General features: G+C 31.8%; 1 protein-coding gene and 2 long non-coding RNA genes across 4 annotated transcripts in view; 1 reads left to right on the forward strand and 2 right to left on the reverse strand.

Annotated features, from left to right (window-relative positions):
- LOC107185076 overlaps nucleotides 1–5,025 on the reverse strand; it is a 36,006-nt gene extending 30,981 nt beyond the window's left edge. Inside the window, exons 1-2 of the long non-coding RNA XR_001515996.1 lie at nucleotides 4,828–5,025; nucleotides 2,992–3,119 (exon numbers count right to left, since the gene is read on the reverse strand). This is a non-coding gene — a long non-coding RNA (uncharacterized LOC107185076). The remainder of the gene's footprint in view (nucleotides 1–2,991; nucleotides 3,120–4,827) is intronic.
- SUPT3H (SPT3 homolog, SAGA and STAGA complex component) overlaps nucleotides 1–22,089 on the reverse strand; it is a 445,191-nt gene that overhangs the window by 388,372 nt on the left and 34,730 nt on the right. The window lies entirely within an intron of this gene.
- LOC107185077 overlaps nucleotides 8,640–22,089 on the forward strand; it is a 55,519-nt gene continuing 42,069 nt past the window's right edge. The window contains exon 1 of the long non-coding RNA XR_001515997.1: nucleotides 8,640–8,900. This is a non-coding gene — a long non-coding RNA (uncharacterized LOC107185077). The remainder of the gene's footprint in view (nucleotides 8,901–22,089) is intronic.

Genomic DNA, 22,089 nt, shown 5'->3' on the forward strand with positions numbered 1-22,089 from the left:
GGGAGCAGTTGGGGCAACCTGGCTGGCAACTGGGGGCAGTTAGGGGCAATTAGTCCAGCACGCAGAGGCAGTGAGGAGCGATCAGGCCAGTGGGGGGTGGGGGGGGATGGGGAGCACTTAGGGGTGACCAGGCAGGCAGGCAGACAGGTGAGCGATTAGGAGCCAGCAGTCCAGGATTGTGAGAGGGATGTCCAACTGCCGGTTTAGGCCCGATCCCCAGGCTTGGGCCTAAACCAGCAGTCGGAAATCCCCTGAGGGGTCCCAGATTGGAGAGGGTGCAGGCTGGGCTGAGGGGAACACCACCCCCCCCCACACACACACACACACACACACACACTGTGCATGAATTTCATGCACCAGGCCTCTATTATTTAATAATTACATGATCAAGATGAAATTGCACTATTCAATTCAAAAAAAAGTTATGAAGGACCATGGATGTCATCTTTCACATAAAAATAAATGAACAAAACAGATTTTATAAATACTTTAAGAAAAAATTCCATTATAATATTAAAAATTTGATCATTTTTCAAACTATTCTTGCCTTTTCTATAAAAGAAGATATCCACTGGGCCACACATTTCTATACATGAAGTACAGGTGGCAGGAGTGGGCAAAGTACAGCAGGCCAGCTGCCTGTTTATAAAGTTTTACTTATTGTCTAACTTACTGCTTTCAGACACAATGGCAGAGTAGAGCAGTGAATAGAAACTCTATGTCTCATAAAACAAAAAATATTTACTATTTCACCCTCTAGAGAAAAAATGTACAGACCTCCTTAGGATATTAACTAGCATAATACAAATTCAGAATTAATAATTTGCATAGAGAATATAGGCTTCTGCCCATTAAAATACTTTTTCAAAGAGTACAACTGAAGTGAATAGTATATAAACAATTTAGTAGCAGTAATATTCAGAAGTATGAATTTAATGTGAATGAACTTTTTAAGGTACTTTTATATAGAGGGTAAGGCAAAAGTAGGTATACAGTTGTGAGTACATGAAACACAGTGTATTATTATTAATTATTGTATTATTTTCCATACAAACAACTGTAAACCTATTTTTGCCCTGCCCTCTATTTTAAAAGCATCCAATTCAGAATAAATAAATGACAATATCATAATTGTTTTGGTCCTCTAGAAATCTCTAGCATACTGGTCTAGCTCTGAGTTACTGTTACACAAATGTAAAATTTTAAAAGTTGGTATTTTCAAAAATATTATACTATTTCTTATTTATTTTTGCCATGTATAAATTTGTGAAAATTAGATTTTTTATGGTGAATAGAACAAAAATGTAAAAACTAAAACTATAAACTAAAATCTAAAATTGTTATGCACAACCCATCATATTCACCTAATTTTTAAAAACTATACAAATAAATGAATTTCCCCTATCTGATTTCACTTTGAAATAAAATAAATCTCTATATACCTTCTCCACAAAATGCTTCACCTTTCAGAAATCACTGTTTATGGTGAAAAATAGTAAAATGAATGTCTGTATACCCTTTACCTGGACTCACCAATTGTTAATTTATGCCACATTTGTTTTATGTATATTTTTGCTTAATCATGGTATTAACTTCTTAAAAATATCTCATCATTCACCTTTTTTAATAAGGATATTTTCCTATTATATACATGCAATAGTATTATCACACTCAATAAATATGCCATAGTATCACTAATAGCCATTTTCCTCAAATATCCTAAAAATAACTTATAAAACTTTTTTAAAAATATAGCATCCAATCAAGGTTAACATATACGACCAATTCCTGAAAGTTAAGAGCCAAACTTTTCTTTAGATAACCTTTTTGTATATACTATGATCTCTCTTTTTTCCACAACTTGTGCTCTGTAAAAGCTGTAGGAACACAATTTCCCCAGTAGTTTCCTGCCAGACCACTCAGCAATGGAAGGGTACTGCAATAATAGTGGAGAGAAAACTGAATTTCCAATTATCTTCATAGATTCTGTTTTCCCTATAAGAATATCTACAATGAAACTGTAATCTTATCTTAGCTGCTTACAATATTTTATAAATACATAACTAACCAACATGCATTGATCATCAAGTGAAAAGTCTTGTAACTAATTACCTGCCAGGGCTCAAGAAGTTAAGCTTCTTATCACTAATAACTTAAGAATCATAAATAGTTAAACAAATGTATTTTATAAAAGGAAACATTTTATAGAAGTCCAAAGAGAGATCTTGACTAAAAAAGCCAGTTTTAGAAGACAAAACATACTTTTTTTAAACATACAGTCAATTTTACAGTTCACTAAGTTGAATAAAGTTTTAATCATCCCATAAAAAGACTAGATGGCTTGCATTTTATGATTATGCATTAAGAAATTGACTTCTCTGGCCATTTGTTTCAATGTTTCAAGCTTTTACTAATGTGTAAAACTTACATTTTGAACAATACGTTATTGTATCAATATTATAAAAGCTGTACTTCTGAATAACAAGAACCATAAATTTTTTACTATTAATGTAATTGAAGTAATATGAATATTTTAACATTCTCTCCTAACTTATTTGATCTAAAAGTTCAATTTGGAGCAATTTTTGACTACTAAACTATCTTGCAAATTGAGATTTCCAAAGGGAATACTGTCAAATTTATAGAAGCAAAAAGACCAGTATTCTAGTGACTCATTTTCAATATATTTTCTATATTGTTAATTATTTCTGAATTCAAGAGTATTTTCCAGTGTAAATTATACACAAGGCTTAACAAATAGAGACTAAATGTGCAATCGCCTTTACTAAGGCCAATGAAAAATCTATACACAGCAATGAAATTGGCATGCAAATAAAAGAACTGTCAAGACATGTAACCCTAAAAATAAGCCTACAATAACTATTTTAAAGGCTGTGTGTGGTCTCACCCATATATTTTGGCAAGATGCACTCTCTCCAACCACAGCTAGATTCATCCAAAAGCAGTGGCACTGGAGAGCCTCTGTCTCACCTGTCAAAGTTGAAGAACGTTGTTCCAAAGACCACCATGAGACCATGGAGAAAAGCCACAGTGCCACAGCTGGTATTGATAAGCAGTCTCTGAAGGAGAAACTACTTCAAACAATTAAGCAAATCATCCTTAATAGAGATATAGACAGAGAGATAATATATTAATCTTTAAATAATGAGATGACAATTACCATGCCAGATCTGACACAGTGGTAATTTATATGCTGGAATACTAAGAGGGGATCTTTCACAACTAACACTAATTTAATAGTCTTTTCTATTTTTTCTCTGATAAAATTTCTATACATTTATCAATCCAAAACTCTGCTATGTTCCCTTTTTAAATTTTAAAAACCTCCCTTGTAAAGCCGCATAATTCATCTAAATTACTAAGGTACTAAATTCATCAAAATTGCTATAGTCTGACAGCTAAGAGCACAGAAGATTAAGATTTATAAACAGAAACCCTAAGTATATTAAAATCTGACCTTTTCAGAAGATACCATAATATCTTTTTCAACCACATTATAAAAGCAGTTTACATTTTGCTTTAGACTAACTCTCTTTAGAGTAAAGCATATGGGTTGATCAGGTAAGCTATAGGTAGGTTAACATAAATAAAAAGACCAAGAAAAACAATTACTCTGAAAAGAAATATGCTTCAGTGGACAATTCAAGCCCCACCTCAAACTGGCAATAAAAGACAACATAAAACAAAATGGAAAGAAATATACCTGGGCTAGATAAAACATTTAAATAATCATGAATGTCTCATTAATTTAACTTATTTTACTTACCAAATGACAATGTCCTCTAACTATATTTAACACTGCAACAATTCAATTAAAAAAGAAAGGGGGTGCCGTTTTGTGCCTTTCCCAAGAAAGTTAATATCCAAAAGGTTGTCATTATAAGACAGTTTTCCTACAACCAAGTCCCACAGCACAAAGTTACCACAGAGCTCCAATGTACTATGATGCCCCGGTTTCATTTACTATATTCTCTAAATACAAAGTTCCAAAAAGATTAGTTTCATTTTTCCCTAGATAGATTTAGTATGTTAACTAGCATAGTTGGGATATTATTTTTCTTTGGTTTTGTCAGTAGCATGTTTGATATAAATTTTATTAAGTGGTAGTATATGTAACATTGCATTGTGGGTAGTAGTTTCCTGCTTTAGCCTAGCCACATCCTCAGCTGTCATATGAGCATGTTTCCCATATTTTCTACAAGTTCTCGCCTTTTTTTTTCTTCTTAGAAAAATGACAGCATTAGAAGATGAATTGTTCTAATAATCATAAGAAACGTGAGTTATTTATACAGCTACATTACACAAGTAAGGATCACTCTGCACTTTGAAGAACAGTCAAAGGTGGAAAAACAAATCCTCATAATTAAACTGCCAATGTCATGTGAAACAGCATGTTAAAGTAAATTAACATAGAGGAAGGAATTAAAAACTGTTAAAAAGGAAGAAAATCAGTGTAATCAGATGCCAATACCATCTAACAAATGAGGTGCACATATAACAGTGTAGACATAACTATGATTCGCCTTGAAATCTTAGGTGCCTCAAACCTGCCAGGTATTCATTAGTGAGAATTAATGTCAATATCTACTACTAGAACCTTAAGAATCTACCTTAAGACACTATAGAATTATCAAAACAGTGATAAAGAAACTGAAAAAGCCTGGAGGAGAGAGGGAGGAAAAGTGGGAAGAAAAAAGGGGAAAAGAGAGGGGGAGTACGAGGAAGATAGAAAAGTTTAGTATTTTCTCTTTTGGCATCTCATTCCCACATAATCTCACATTTAGACAGATAGCTGCTAATACTAACCAAATGAACTTGTTCAAACAATCATGGACATGGTGGTGCTTTGGGTTTTTACATAATTTAATTAAAACAAACTGAGGAGGAAAAAGAATACTCATTACAAAAAATAACACAAATAATACCCTGAACACACGATCACAGAAATATGCATGCAGTTGTGTACACAGACATACCCCATTAAAATAAGAAAGTAAAATTAATATCTCATAATCATCATAATTTAAAATACTAATAATGTATTTAACTAATATAAAAACTTTTCAAATCATCAATATATGGCCCAATAAATGCTGTATCAGCTTAAATAGCTATACATCAAATCCAAAAAAAAGTCAAAAAATAAATTGTCATATACCAAGCTAAAACAATAAATTAAGAAAGTGTCTTCCTAAAAACCTCATTATCAGTGAGAAAAATTTAAGCCAAATTAGAATGTCTACAATTAATAAAAAACCTACATCAAATCATTTTGGCCCTGTTGTTGTCAATTAAGAGAAAAATAGAACAGCACCAAATAGAAGTTAAAACAATAAAAAAAAAAACACACACACACATAGAAATAAGCACAATATTGACACTGATAAAACTATTAAATCTAAATAGGTTCATTAGCTCAGAAAATAAAAAAAATAATTCAAAGGTAACAATGACTATATGTAACATTTAAAAAACTATTATACTGTTATATAGTCTAACAGCATACAATATAAAAAGTTTGACCAATGTTGACAAATTTAGTAAATACAAGGTAATGGGGGGAGCAAGATAACTAATGTCTTTACTTATTGAAATTGATTTCAAGTTCAAAGGAGTATTTCACATCTATGGCAATAAAGTACATAATTTATACAACAGACCTAAATTTGTTACTTACGTCAACATAGAAAATACTAACATAATCCCCAAAAATGAAGTTTGAGGGTCTTTGAAAAACAACAACCAGAAAACTCTGTGGTTTCCATTTTTCATTTTAAGCATCGTATAAATCCATAATCAAGAGCTTTATTTGCAGTGACTTTTCTGAATCAATCTCTCTTTATTACATGTGGTAAGTTACTTCTAATTAAACAAACTCTCAATTATCACATATGTACCTTGATCACTTGTTTTTTAATTGTTATCACCAAGAATTATTTGCTCCAAAGTGGATATATTTTTAATTTAGAAAAAGAATGTGTGGATAATGAATATACAATCTTTAATGACTTCACTGTCTTTCTTCTGCCAGAATTTGACGGGCCTCACACAAAACATAAAAGTCATATTTAACAATATCTACTAAACTCTTACATAACATGAGTAATTATCCTGACCCAAAAATTATGTGCAGGAGGGCTACCCGCACAAAGAGAAAAAATGGGTAATAGATACATAGATGTTGAAAATTATTCAAATGCTTACAAAGTTAGGTTAGAGGGCCAACGTGCACATATTTTTTAAAAAACATTAAAGGGAGAAAATATTTAGCTAATAGTTGGGGTTGTAAGATATCAGAGAATCCTCACACAGACACTAAAAAAGCATTTATTTACCATAGTACAGCGACTACCCAAATTTTTTCAACTGCCTGATTCTGCTGCTATTGTAAGTGCATATGGAACTACATTTGGAAATTCCACAAATTATATAAACAAAGACCTCCTTTAGATATAGATCATACCAGTACACCATAGTTATTTAAAACTGTAACTAAATAACTTTTCTCTTTTGTATGAATGATTACATTAAATGAAAGCTTTTATTTTTCAATGTAAAATGTTTACATACACAATGAGGCATAAATATATATTTAAAATAAAACACTACAGTGCATGTTTAGTGTTCTATCACTAAAAGTTTGTTATGGGAAAATTCTGGACATGTGAATAATAAAGGATTAAAATCATTCCCATGTCTCCCTGGTGCATTTTGGGCAAATCAAATATTTTGTGAAGAAACTTATGAACATGTCTGCACATTTATCTTTATCTAATATAAACCAAAAGCAGATAATGAACTGTGCTGGAAGTCCATAGGCAAGGATATTTTGGCTCTAACACCCTCCTTGGTGTTTCCCAACCCTTACCCAATTATCTACCCTAAATAATGTTTTGTAATTCACTGTCTCCGCCCACCCTCCTAGTCATTTACTCTATGCCACTCCTAGTTACTATCACACTAGGAAGAAGTCTAACATGCAAATTCAGAGTGGCTGATAAATGGGGAAAAATGCCTAGAAGATTGGTCTGTTCAGCTTTATAATTTTTGTTGAAAAATGCCCCATCGCTCCCAACTGATGAAAACAGGAAGCTCTATTCATAAATATGAAATTCTCTGCCTATGATATATAATCATCCTAATAAGAAAATGAGTTCTATACATACATGTCCAAAGGGGTAAAAAAGGAGATAGTTTCCCAAAGATGTTTCCAATTTTCTTCTGAATCAGAATTAGCAAATCGAGACGACTAACATACTCTGTCTGTGTGCATTATTTCTTGCTACACACAGCATTTTGCAATTTATTTCAAAGCTTTCATTATAAACAAAAAATACAGCTTCTGTTAACCCACTCTATTCTGAGTTTATAAAACGTAATATTGAACAATCTAAATTACAACATAAGAAGTTTACTTTATACATGTATAAGATTTGCTAGCGAAGCCTCTGTTTTTAAAGTTAAAATCCAAATAAACTAAAGAATTATGCAAAATGAATACAATTCCTTGAAAAATAAAAATCATTACAAGCATAAAGAAAACTAAAATTCAGCAAATAATCTGTTACAATTCTTATCATTGATTTTTATAAATCCTTAAACTAGTCATAAAAGAAAGGTATAAATAATATAAATGATGCTAATTACATTTAATCCATACTGTAGGAGCCAGCATCTAATATTGATCATACATAAACTAGACAGACATGATTTAACATTTGTAAAAGGAATCCCCAGACTAACACTTTCATGACAGCCAATTACAGTCAAGCCCAGCAAGCAGTTTGCAACCAGACCTTAAGAAAGGTAAACTTTTTTACAATGAGTTACAGATTCACAAGTTTAAGAAGACAGGAAAAAGAAAAACAGAAGGACTCCAATCACCCAGCAAATATGAAGCAGACCCCAGAAAGTGATACAATCCAAAGATGTAAATTATTGTAAATCATCACTGTTGTTCAGAATTTCACACAGCCTCTTGAGCCAATTTTGCTCACTTTTCCACAGACACAATAATGAACTAAATAAAAGGAGCAGGCAAAAAAAAAAAAAGTGGGGGTTGGGGGGGAATAAAAAGGAAAGCCCCTAACTGCAGAGTTCTGCTCTACAAATGCTTAACCTTACAGGAGTTTGAGCTCCTTCAGCATTTGTATTCTATCCAAATCCTCATGAGTCACAAAAATTAAATAGCTATATCCTTCTGGATGCCAGGAAGGGCCTTACCACAAGCCTTTTGTCAGAGAGAGAGAGAGAAAGAGAGAGCAAGAGCAAGGGGGGAAAAAAGCCACAGTGGTAGGCAGTCCCACTTCACTTTGAGCACTGTGAGGTCACAAACCACATGATTCTGTCTCTCCAGTAATAGTGCTTGCAAAAAAAAGGAGTTTTAAAGCTTTTGCTTTTTTGGATTGTGTGAATGCTTCATTCGCCTCACAAACAACCACAGAACCACAAGTGCGGTGCAAACTTTCTCCAGGAGGACAGCAAGAAGTCTCTGGTTTTTAAATGGTTAATCTCCGCAGGTCACTACCAGCCACCGAGACCAACAGAGTCAGTGAGTGCTCTCTAACCACAGTCTATGCAGTAATAGTAGGTCCTTCAAATATTTGCTCATTCTCTTTTTGTTTTGTTTCCTTGCTTTTCACATGTTACCAGCTACATAATTTCTTGACAGAAAAAAAAATATAAATATAAAGTCTATGTACTCCAGGCATACTGCAAAACTAAAACAAGGTTTGGGTATGGTTTGTATTTTCAGTTTAAGGCTGCAAGCAGAATTTACAACAGAGGGTACAAGTTCTATCTGAAAAAAAAAGGAGGGACTATGGCATCAAACAGCCTCTTCAGCACAGTGACACCATGTCAGCAAAACTTCTTTTGGGGTAAGTGTTACCATATTTTAAAATCATATAAGAGATGAACCTGTTAAACATAAAGGTATGTTTCTTGGATAAAGTAACTGCTAGCTTTTCCGGATGACATTATATTAATGAAAATAATAATATGCTATTTTGTTGCACTAAAACTTGAAAAATGAAATTGCTGTACATATTTGCATTTGGCATCTGTAACTTATCTACTTCTCAGAGTAATGACCTGAAATAGAAAAAAATTATCTCATATGAGTCAAAATGTTTTTCAGAAGTATAGAAATGAGGTAGTTAAAACAATAAAAAGGTTTAATATTCTCATTAACCCTTACTGAAATAAAATTAGATTCTAAATTAATCAAAGTATTATGAAGTATTCACTCCGGCAGCTCCCAATATTTGAGCAAACTTCAAAAAGGAAGTAATTTTACAAAATAACAGACCGCAGAATTATCTCAACATTATGCTCTCCCATGTAAAACAGAGAAATAAACCTGCAGTGCAGCTAACATTTTAACTAGTCCGACTACAAGAAATCTATTTATAATTTGAAACCGCATCATATCATAAGCTTTCTGTATAACTTTGTCTCTAAGCAACTTTTTATAATTGAAGCATATGTTCATCTGAAATAAAATTATGTTAAGTATGTAATAGCCATTTTTAATAGATCTTTATAGTTAAGCAGGATATCCAGGATATTTAAAAGTTTACAGAAATCAGCAAAAATTCCATGTAATTGTGCTTTTCTATATAATTTTAACTTCAAATCTACACACTATTACCCATGTGTAGAACCTGTTATAAAAACAGAGCAAACATTGAGACGACTAGGATTCTTTTAATCATATTCTTGGACCTACCAAAATGAATACCGCTTAGTTTCATGAAAAATAAAACTCCGTAAGGATACCCTGCATGGTTTAAAAGAGCTATACCTACTAAATCATGCTGGACTTTTAAAGAAAAACAGCCATAATATAGTCCCTTAATATTTAATTTCAAATTAATGTTGATACACAAAAATAAACTACTTCAACATTCATCTGCTGACATGGTATTATAGCAAAATATCTAAACACTTACAAGATTTTCTTTATGATGTCCAACATGTTCCAACTACAAGGCAAGTTTATAAAGTTTTCTTTTATCCTTTAAAATAAATCTTTTGCTGTGTATACCTATATTAACTTTGCTTTATAACTTAGAACTAACGATTGGAGTTTCCTTTACTCCTCCTACTTCACACATTTTAACTGGCTATCAGAGGATCAGTCTTAGTTTAGGTCAAAGAGAAATAAACCTGCAGGGGAGAAAAAGGTTTCTCTTAAAAGGGTGAGGAAATGTACTCTGTATTTTACCAACAAAATGTAAAACTGCTGTAGTGATTCCTTCAATAGTTGTAGTAGGTGCCCTCAGTTAAAACACATACAATATAATAATCACAGATTTTTTTTTAATTTAATGGTAGTCAACAAGAGTTACTCTAAATTTTTCTGCATTAAGGAAGCAGAACATAGAATTAGACTGCATTATAGATCATATCATAATTATAGCTTATAAGTGAGAACTTTTGCTGTTTCTATCCAAAAGATGAGAAAAAAAATGGCTAAAACTATTGTTATATGGAGGGATAACTTAAAACAGGCATCGCAAGCAGTTAAGTTACTCTTTCACAATATTACTCTCTTTAAAAATAAAATATATTTTTTTAACCAGATTGGGAACAACACAAGTTTCAAGGATTATTTTATCATTACAACTCAAGTTATTGATATTATCACAAAGAATATGTTAAAATGCTCTTTATTCCTATCATATGAGTGGTCTTATATTTCTGTGACACCCTTAATAACTATTTCTATAGTAAAATTTCTAAAACTTCACCATCTTCTAACACAACAAGGCACTGTAGTGAACTAAATAAATATCTTCTTCTATCAAATATCATATATTTTTAGACAACATAACAATTATTTTCTGAAAAGTGGAATTTATCCTCTCCCAACCCCAAACAGTATTTTAGAGCCTGTATAGAGATTTAAGATGAACCCACTACACTGAACTAATTACAGGTGAGTGGGTAGTGGACCTTATGTATAGGTTATCATCACACTGCAAACATTTCACCAATCTATAATCTATTTGAAGTCAAATATCTCATTTAGGGCTTTAACTTCTTATATGATGATTATCAGAACAACCTCCTGAAATGAAAGTATGTGTTCGCATTTGATCAATTTGTTTTTAAAAGTTTAGGCTTTTCCTAGGTGAGGGACAAAGCACACACCGGCCCATTGCCTCAGCCACATATAATGAGTGAAAAGGATGTGTGTGAGAGACAGAGACAGAGACAGAGAATGCATTTCAGTGTGGTTGCTCTCCTAGCATATCATTTATCTTGAATTAAGGAAAAATTTTCAATCTGCACTACTCAAAATAAGCCCATTATTTATCATAAAGTCTGTTGAAAGTGATAGATGTGACTCACAGAGTATATTACAATTAAGAACTTATGAAAATATATCAGATGACTAAATAAAATTTCTACATAAAACCTTTTTAACTGACCATAGTGACTGACTGCAAATGATGTGTGAACATTGATTTCCAAAATAATAGTTGTGGTCCATACCAGTAATGATAATTTTAGTTTCAAGGTTTAATAGTGACAAAGTATCACAACTTACTTCCAAAATAATTCCAAAATCCAGAGAGAGAATTTTAAAAGTCAAGAACAAACAGAGAAGACCAATCCAACACAAATTAAGCTAAAAATATCTATGCAATTCCAAAAGACTCGTATTATAAATTATTTTAAATTGTAAAAAAATCCTAATTTTGCATGAAAAATTGTTAGATTTCACTTTTAAATTTTAGAACTCTATTAAAATGTTAAATATTTCAAAGAAATTGCATAAAAATATTTTGGTAGTCTATATGACCTCCTTTTCTCTAAATTACAATGAAAGCATGAAATATATGTGATTACATTATTATTTTAGTTATTTTTTAAAAATAAAAAATTAATATACTCAATTACACCCTTCAAACTAATCACTGATAGTTTGACTTGTTTAAATCAGTCATGCTAAAGTTAAATTCAGTAAGATAGAAATGTTCCAGTTTGTTAAAACAACACTGAAATATTTGATGGTTAAATAAACTGCAGAGGGGGGAAAGCTAACTCATTGAAAGCACTAAGATTTTATCAAACACACAGAATTAATCCTTATTGAATAGAACCATTCACAAATCAAAACTCACTGTTCTTCAATACTTTCAACCAGCACTAATCAATTACAAACCTTTTCTAGTGCTTCAAAAAATCATATGCTTTCAATTTTATCCACTGGTGGTCCTCAAGTACTGTATTGGGGCTGAGTTAAGACATTCTGTATCACAACTGTTTTTTTCAACAAGTATTCATCTAGAGAGCTTTTTCTTCCCTCTCAAGAGCTGCTCACATGAAAACTGTGGTAATATTTTTATACTGTACTTCTTTGTTGAAGCAAAAGGTTAGGGGTTACCCAAATACCTCAACTGTATATACAAAAAAAAAGGAAAAGGTAAGTATTCATATAAAAAATCCAATTGGACTGAATCATTATTTATTTTTGCATTTCCTATGATTAATGATGCACCCATGCATACTTGAAAATTGATGGCAAAACAGGGTAGCATCTCAATACCGCTCCAAAGCATACAAATACCAACCTCTCATGCTGTTCTAACCTTTGTCCAAGGATACTAATATGTGACAACTCTGAGTCAATAGAGAGGTCATACCAAAAGCTCCTCAAAAAGCATTAGGAGTGCAAATGCTATTAGCTAAGAAAAGGTTCCCTGGAACAGTCAGTCTGCCTATATAGTGTCTCTTTAAAAATATTATATATATGGTCAAACAGACAAATACCTTCATTATGAAAAAATCCTTCCTTTGAATAATAAAACTGTAAATGTGACAAAGCAAAACTATTTTTTCTAGTCATATACCATGTAAGGCCTTATTAAATGGGTGCTAACTTCACAATATGTTACCTTAATGCACTATTTTTTCTCCTAACAACTGAATTTCACTAAAGATAAAATTCTACCAAAAAAAAACCCAAAAACCACCACATGTCATTAAACTCCCATAATAAGGATAACGATAAACACCAATACTTAATATTTTCCAAAGAGTAAAGTACTGTAAGATGACTGTCTAAAGTGTATGAAAAACCTACATGAAATCTGCAGTGTTTAATATTTTAAAACAAATCTTGAGAAAAATCTCACATAATGAAAATATACACCTGAATACAAGCCATTGCTATTATAAATATTATGAAATTCATTGGACGTGTATTTTGATTAATGTGCTATAATTCAAAAAAATAATAAGGAAATTCTACACCTTATTAAAAGGGAACTTCCTTACAATTACAACAACAGTTGACCACAAACTTTTGTCCATTCAAGAGCAAACACACATAAAACAGGCCTTATATCCCTATATAACTTTTTAAAGACCTGCATAGCAACTGAGAATAGGTGCTCTTTAATTACAGTGAATATAATCTACTCATCTAATGTTGAATTCTTAAAAACACGCCCCCCCATACTATTTATTAAGGACATAGGGTTCAAGGTTTGGAAAAGGGTTAGATGGATATAAGCAATACCATATTAACCATTTCACGTGTTTATAGTGTTACTGAATAGGATGTTAACTCTGAAACATATTTCTTCATAAATATGCTTTCTTCTCCTAATAAATAAAAAGGTTATCATTTTCCTGATGTATAAAACAATTCCCAAATAAGATGAGCTGCAGAATTAAGACTTGTTTAAAAGCTAGTTGCTACATAAGCATTTAATACTTGCAGTGAAAAAAAAATTCATTATTCATCCTATTCCCTATATTCCTATTAATACTCATAAACATAATATCTAATACATAGTCTAGTAGCAAAAATCAAACCAAGTGCGATTTTGGCTATAATAAAAAGAACATAAATGTTACATTTATCTTGATTAAATGATTTTCATTTCTTAAATAAATTGCCTACCAAACAAGGAATTCCTCACCATATAAACACAGTAAGCAAATGCAATTTTTTAAAAATGTTTAAGATATTTTAAAATGATTATATTGATGTCAGAAAATGTATAAAGTTAACAGTATTCTAAAACATGTATTTAAGATTATTGTAGCAATGGTTAAGACTCTAATATCTGCACTATTTCTATGCCATCCCTTAAGAAATTAGAAGAGTTACAATAGAGAAGTGACTTTCTTAACAAGATACATCTAAATATCCTTTGCAAGACAAATAATTTTTACAACATCAAATAAGTTATTTTAATTTTCAGTAAAACTGGCATTTTTAATTTTTTTTACAGCAATGGTGGTCTACTGAAATCATTATACCACCAACTATAAAAATATATTTATATAAAAGACTTTTAAATTTCAAAAATTAAAATACACATTTATAGGTTCCTCTAAAATTATATGAACCATGAGTCTGCCAAACCATTGTTTACATATTCCTTATAATCAAATATCTTACAACTAAGTCCATTTTGTGGTTCAGTAAAAAAAAAAAAAAAGCAAATAAAGGAAAAATATTAGCTAACTCACAATGCAATGACAGGCATCAGAAAGGTTTTAAAAACATACAGTTATATGCAGTATTTCTTTGAAAAAATGAATAATGATGCTATAGAACTATATATGAACATGGACATATTTTTATATAGGAACAAAGTATTTGCCACATAAATATAATTTTAATTTCTTTCAAATATCAGTCCAAATCAAAATTTTAATTCATAGTATATGCTTTGGCATGTGCATATGCATACGAATGCATAAACATAAGTGACGACCGCACTTGGGATAATGATTGCAAATCAGGGAAAAACAGTTGTAAATTATTGAACCAAGGTATTGTTTGTAGCTCTTTTGTGAAAGATAATTACTTTTTTGCATGTGTATACTAACAGAGAAATGTCAATCTGTAAAACCAATAACAGAGATCCAGCATCTATTGGGAAATTCAAGATTAAAAACAACCAAAAACTATGTCTGTAAAACTCAAGACTTTACTTTCCACTTGTAAACTAAAAAAATTAAAAATTCCTATCAGTTATACAAACTATTACAGTTCACAAGAACAAATATGAATGTAATTATTCTGCTAACAAATAGCTATTTATTGACATGACTTCAAAGACCAACTCTAGTCTGGAGTTAAACAGTATATTTTCTATATGTTTACTCACTGCCCATGTAATCTGAGTAAATAATTTAAATTAGGCATTGTGATTTTAATTTTATTTTGTTTCATTAGCAATAATAATTAATTTAATATTTAAATTTCTCTACTGAATGTGCAATTTAAATTTCAAATTTCCAGGGTAAGTGAAAATATAGCATTATTTCTACCAAATGATTAAAAATTATTTAAATGAATCTCAACAAAATGAATTCATTATGAAGTTGAAAAGAAAAAAAAAAGTGCTACATTTTACAATTAATACTTTAACCCATTGGCTTAATTTGTATAACTTGATCCTAGAAAACAGACACATAAGTATCCAAAAGACAAAAGGTGCAGATTTCCTTTAATCAACAATAATTTTATTGTAAGACTTTTCTGTATATACAGCTCAAAGAAAAACTATTTTTTAGAAAAAAGTCAATTCTCACTTTATTTCATACATTTACACCAGATTATAGAAATCAACAATAATAGCATAGAAAAACTTCTCTACACTGATAATCTAACTTATATCAATTATTGAGTTTTCTATAAAATGGATATAAAAGTATATAGTTTCATCCAAAGGATCTTACCACCCAATTCAGAAACATTAAGACATTATAAGATGATACAAGAAAACTTCCATCAGGACAGTAGCATCTTAACATTAGGTAAAATAATTGGTTACAAAAGGTAATCTAGTGAGATTAATTTTTACCTGTCATGAAATTGGCAAAGCTTTTAAGTAATTCAACTTTTGACAAAATGCAGAAAAAATTGCTCTGCTCTTACAAATATAGAGTTCAAAACTAAAAATGAACATATTATAAAAAATAGTCCACAATGCAGATACTACTTATAAAGTCAATGTACTACAGTACATTTGTAAAGCAATATAAACTTAAAGTCAATGCAATCCAAACCTTTGAACATTAACTTCTCTCTATAGTAGAAACTCCTCTTTTTCATATTATTAAAACTCCAATGTTCACACAGAATTCTTAACATTCCCCCAGTTGTTAAAACTAAATGTGTGCTCTCTCCCTGTCTTTCTCCCTTTCGAGATTTCTCTCTCTCTCTCATGAATTTTAGGAGGAAAACTTCAATAACATTTTCAAAACTATTTGCCGCTAGTAGCCACCTCATTTTAAAAAGGTTATTATCTAAGCTAGATAGCAGCAATCACTATTGTCAAAGGTATGTCATTCTTGATTTAGTAATAAAGGTTTAACAGTATATTTCCTTTACAATATGCATAAGCATACTGAAGAATACTTTCGTACACCAGAGAAAACATATGAAGAGATTTTTTTAAAATTACCATTTACAAGTATCCAGGAAGAAAATTGAGTCATATGCTAATTATTAGGCTTATTTTTACTTTTATAAATATTACTTTTAAAAATATAATGATAAACCATAATATATCAGGACACACAACATTTTTTAAGAGAGCAAAATATTTGGTTTAAATTGCTAAATTGTTTAATTATTAAATGGTTAAACTACTCTATATATGTGTTTACAGATGGGAAAAATTTTTTTTGCTGAGACATGTTCAAACCATTTTCTTATCTATGAAATAAAATCATGTGTTCCAACAAATAACATAAAATATTTTCAATAAAGTATATATATTACACAGAATGACAGGAAGAAATTTTCTATAATGAAGCTACATTACTATATGTAACTCAAATTTTCCACTTTGATTTAAACCTATTCAACCAAATGCATTGTCAATTCACTGCTTTTCCATGATCCAAAAACATCTAATACTCTCAATGCTATTTTTAGGAAACATTTAAGAAAAATCATATAATTATAAGCTGACAAAAAATTTTTTGAAAAGTAGCTGTGAAAACTTACATATGCACTTAACACTTGCCTACGCAAATATATGAAATAAGATGAAAACAGCAAACAAATGCGTAAAATAAAACTCTACCTAGCAACAATACTATACTAAGAAGTTCAACCCTGAGCACAGGAGAATACATTATGCTTTTTAAAATAAATGCTAAAATTAAAGCTTGCCTTTTGAACCACTCAAAGGAACATATAACATACCAGTGACTACAGAATTTTCTTCTAAACTGGCAAGGCTAAAAAGAACAACATCTAATTCCTGAATTTGCAATTATAATTTGTGATACTTTCTTTATTCATAAGACTATCATTTATTCTAAACTGGCTGGAAAGGCTTGCCCATTGCATTTTTCCTGTACGTACCTCTTCCTTATCAATTATGGTTTATCTTCAGCATTCGGAGGGAAAAAAAGCTTCAAAACTTTAACTGAGTTTATAACACATCATTAAATCAATACACATAGGGCTACTTTAAAAATATTCATTTCTAAAAGACCAGAAAATCTTACTTTTTAAAGCTGATGCGTCTACACATAGAAAGCAACTTTTAGTAAGTTCTTTGCTACGCCATAATGATCTGCTCCAGAAACTCAAGGGTACCTAAAACAACGGGCTACCTGTTCTAGCCATGCTTAGGAATGTGTCCAAATCATTTTTATTGATTTAACCTTTATAGGAATGCTACATATCCTCAGAGCAAAACATTTTGAATGTATTTATAATATGATACACTTCTGAGAAACCATGAAAAAGAATGCTAAAAACAAATCTAGAGACTTCTTCACCCTTGGTTGTTATGGGTTTATTTTTGTTTACTTTAAACACTATCAACAGAACTAAATATTAAATAATTCTATTTAGGCAAACTTACTTTGGCACCACTATAAGTAGAAATAAAAAATTTATTTGGGGGAAAAAAAGGGAATTTAAATAAATTCTAACTTTAAGAAATAAAATGCCTGACTTGACAATGATATCACATCTACAAGTTTTAATGGATTCTAAATACTCCTTTCATACTATGTTACACATTAATCATGGAATCTACAAACATATCAAACTTTAAAACTTTAGTCCTTATTGAATAAACTAAGTTGTACTCTAGTTCACATTCTGAGAATTTACAGAGAAAGTTCTGTGTTGCCTATCTCTAGCTTTCTGCAAGTGGCAGTTTATTAATGGCTTCAGCAGCTAATGCCTGCATTAGTTATGTTTGCCAAATAATAATTCACAATATTATGCTTCCTCACATTATGGTTCATCATTCGTTAACTTGAACCTCACCTCTAAAGAACTTATACTTTCACTGCAAACTGTTCCTTTAAAAAGGCAAACAACATTTGAGCATTTCCAGATGTAGCACTCAAAAAAAAGAAAAACCATAGGCAAATTCTCAAAGAATTCTAAAACTATTAATAAAAATGTAGTAAAACTGGAGTCACTACTTAGTATTTCAATAATCATCCATAATTGTAAGAATTGAATGTACTATATGTTAAATTAAGAAGCTTATGGTAGAGAGCACTAATGATTTCAGGTAACTGGCAATAGATAAAACAATCAAGCATATTTCAGTGAGACAAGATTATACTGAACTTAAATTTCTGAAGCTCTGAGAATTACTGAACATGCAAGAATAAAATCATAGCCCTAGCTGGTCTGGCTCAGTGCATAGAGTGTCATCCTGCGGACTGAAGGGTCTCGGGTTCGATTCTGGTTAAGGGCACGTGCCCGGGTTGCGGGCTCGATCCCCACTAAGAGGCGCACAGGAGGCAACAGATCAATGATTCTCTCTCTCATCATTGATGTTTCTATCTCCCTCTCCCTCTCCCTTCCTCTCTGAAATCAATAAAAATATATTATTTTTTTAAAGCATAAAATCATAATGTTATCTTTTTAAGTCGTTAACTGATTTTTTTCTGGGAAACATAAATTTGAGTTTGGCTACATTATTTTCATCTTGTCATTAATCCAATATAATAAAAGGCTAATATGCAAATCGACCAAACTGCAGAACGACCCATCCCTATGATGCGCACTGACCACCAGGGGACAGATGCTCAATGCAGGAGCTGCCCCCTGGTGGTCAGTGTGCTCCCACAGGGGGAGCGCCGCTCAGCCAGAAGCCAGGCTCACGACTGGCAAGCACAGCGGTGGTGGCAGGAGCCTCTCCCGCCTCCACAGGAGCACTAAGGATGTCCGACTGCCAGCATAGGGGAGCAGGTCTAAGCTGGCAGTCGGACATCCCCTGAGGGCTTCCGCACTGCAAAAGAGCGCAGGCCGGGCTAAGGGACACCCCCCCTTAGTGTATGAATTTCGTGCACCGGGCCTCTAGTTCTGTATAAAACAAAACATCTAAGCATGAATGAGATTATGCTAAACTAAAATTAAAATAATGTATACGCAGCCTACTTCTCTGGGTCAGGATTGGGGCTAGAATGAGGCAAGTAGGCAACTAGGGCACAAAATTTAAGGAGGTACTGACTCCTACACAACAGTGGAAGTAAGTGCCTACCTAAATGTTGTGCCCTAGGCACTTTGCTTGCCTCACCCTGGGCCTAGGTCCTGTTCTGGAAGCACATTAGTGTAAACCATTTCATGAGACATATTCTAAGCAGGATATCATAAACCATAGAAATATGGTAATATAAAAATAATACAATAAAAATAAGAATTTTGTACATTCAATGCCCTATCTTATTTAAAAAAGTACTCACTCTAACTTAAATGTAAGTAAACATTTAAAATATTCTAATTGGTGAGAGTTCTGAGATGTTACAGTTGACAAAGTTTCTTTAAAGGAGATTTACATTTGTTATAAATATAAGTAAACTAAGTAGCTTTGTTATTTGACCTTAAGTCTTTTTAAAAAAAGGACTGAGCAAGTATGTTCCATTAAAGAGTTCAGAGGGCTACCTACCCATGACTTGTTATAGCCCAATGGTATACAAACCTGGTTGATCAACAGAATCACCCATGAAGAAGTCTTGGGGAGGGAGGAAGAAGAGAAGGCCTTGGAAAATTTTTTGAACAAAGCTCTCTAGGTAAATTAGCCAAGTTTAGCAGCCAGTAGATAGCCAACTTTAAAACACCTAGAAATTAAGCTAAAGTTAAGATGTACAAACAAAAATACATAAATTTCCAAATTATCTTTCCTTAAACATGTATAAAGCTAATTCACAAGAAATAAAATATTAACATTTCAGTTCCTTTTCTTCCCTTTCTTCTAGTAGAGATGTTAGCCAATGCTGATGTGTCCACAAGTAATAGTAATAGAGAAAATAAAGTCAGAAGCATAGACAATTCAGTACAATGATTATAGCCAAAAGTAATAGTACTTTTCATTTTCGTTTTGGTTTAAATCGCTACTATAAATGTATACTCAGCCTATTCTAACACCTCAATATTTTAAGCTTTAAATTCATTTAATTAAGCTCATAATAACATTCCAAGAAAATAAAGTGGAGCAAAAGTAGGTTTACAATTGTTGGTATGGACAATAAATAATTAATAAATAATAATACAAGCATAAACTGTGTTTTGCGAACTCACAACTATAAACCTACTTTTGCCCCACCCTGTATATGTGCCTAACAACATACCTCCATGATTTTCAGAATATACCTTAATTGAAACAGTACTTTGTTTTTGCTAGCTTTTCTTTGTAGACCGTTTATTGTGCCAGGTACTGTGCACAGTAAGTATATCTTTAAGTAATACTGATCCTTGAGAACCAAAGAGATTAAGAAAAAAATAAAACCTAAGAGTATACCAAAAGATAAGATTTAGATTACGTTTGATCAGAAAATTAATTTCCAAGGAATTAAATATTTCTTAGCCAATCATACATCAATAATCCTATTCAATGTCCACATCACATAATATATACTTCATGTGATATGAAAATACCATTTTAGGAGTAAAAATTAAACTCTTAAATTAAAAACAAGGGTTTTATAATCCTCTTTTTTCATAAAATAAAAATATTAATAGTGTCAATGATTGGCTTTGGTGTCAGAGCTAAAGTCAAATCCTAGTTCCTATAATTATCTGTAACACTCCCTTTACCATGCTCTCACTGTCTTTACGTAAAAGGGCCTAAATGTCCACACTTATGCTAAGTGACCAAGACAACCCTAATTTCTTAATCTTAAACTCACTTATGGATAATAAAGAATATTATAACCTAATGAACAAAAAGATAGATACAGAGGCAGAGAAGCATTGAACAGACTGTCAAATTACAGCAGGAAGGCTGGGGAGTGTTGGAGGGGTGGGGGGATAAGAGATCAATCGAAGGACTTATATGCATGCATATAAACATAACCAATGGACATAAGACACTGGGGTCGTGGGGTAAGGGCATGTGCCGGGGAGTAGGGGAGGCCGGGAGAAGGTCAATGGGGAAAAAAAGGAGACATATGTACTACTATTTGTAATACTTTAAACAAGAAAATAAAATTTAAAAAAAAATTGAGTGCATGAGGAAGGCAACCAATTGATGTGTATCTCTCACATCAATGTTTCTCTCTCTCTCTCTCTTTCTCCCTCCTCCACCCCTTTTGCCCTCATCTTCACTCTCTCTAAAAAAAGTATCAATTGAAAAAATATCCTCTGATAGGGATTAAAAAAAAAATAGTTAATAGTATGCTTTAATGTTTATAAAACTTATTTTTCCTGAACTCATACAACAAATTTGGTATTGGGAACAAACAATTTTGTGTTCCTCCCCCCCGCATGCTCAAGTTGTAAAAAATAGAGCAAATTCCTGCAATTACAAACTATTTTTATGTGGGAAAATCAGTCTCACACACACACAAAAAAAAAAACAGAATCAACATAGCAAAGGTTTTTGTGTCCTTTAAGTTTAAATCGCAATTATATCAATTATTATAAAACCTTGAGCAAGCTCCTTATGTCTCCACTTGTAAATATATTATCACCTATAAAAGAATGACTACATGCCTTATAAGTTTTCTGTGAAAATTAAATAACACATGTAAAGTGCCTACACCCAATCTGAAAAAAAAAATCATTGCAGTTACTACATATAATAAACTTTCCAACCCTACATCCTC

This window comes from Myotis davidii, unplaced genomic scaffold (genome assembly GCF_000327345.1).
Source record: "Myotis davidii unplaced genomic scaffold, ASM32734v1 scaffold167, whole genome shotgun sequence".
Lineage (NCBI taxonomy): Eukaryota > Metazoa > Chordata > Mammalia > Chiroptera > Vespertilionidae > Myotis > Myotis davidii.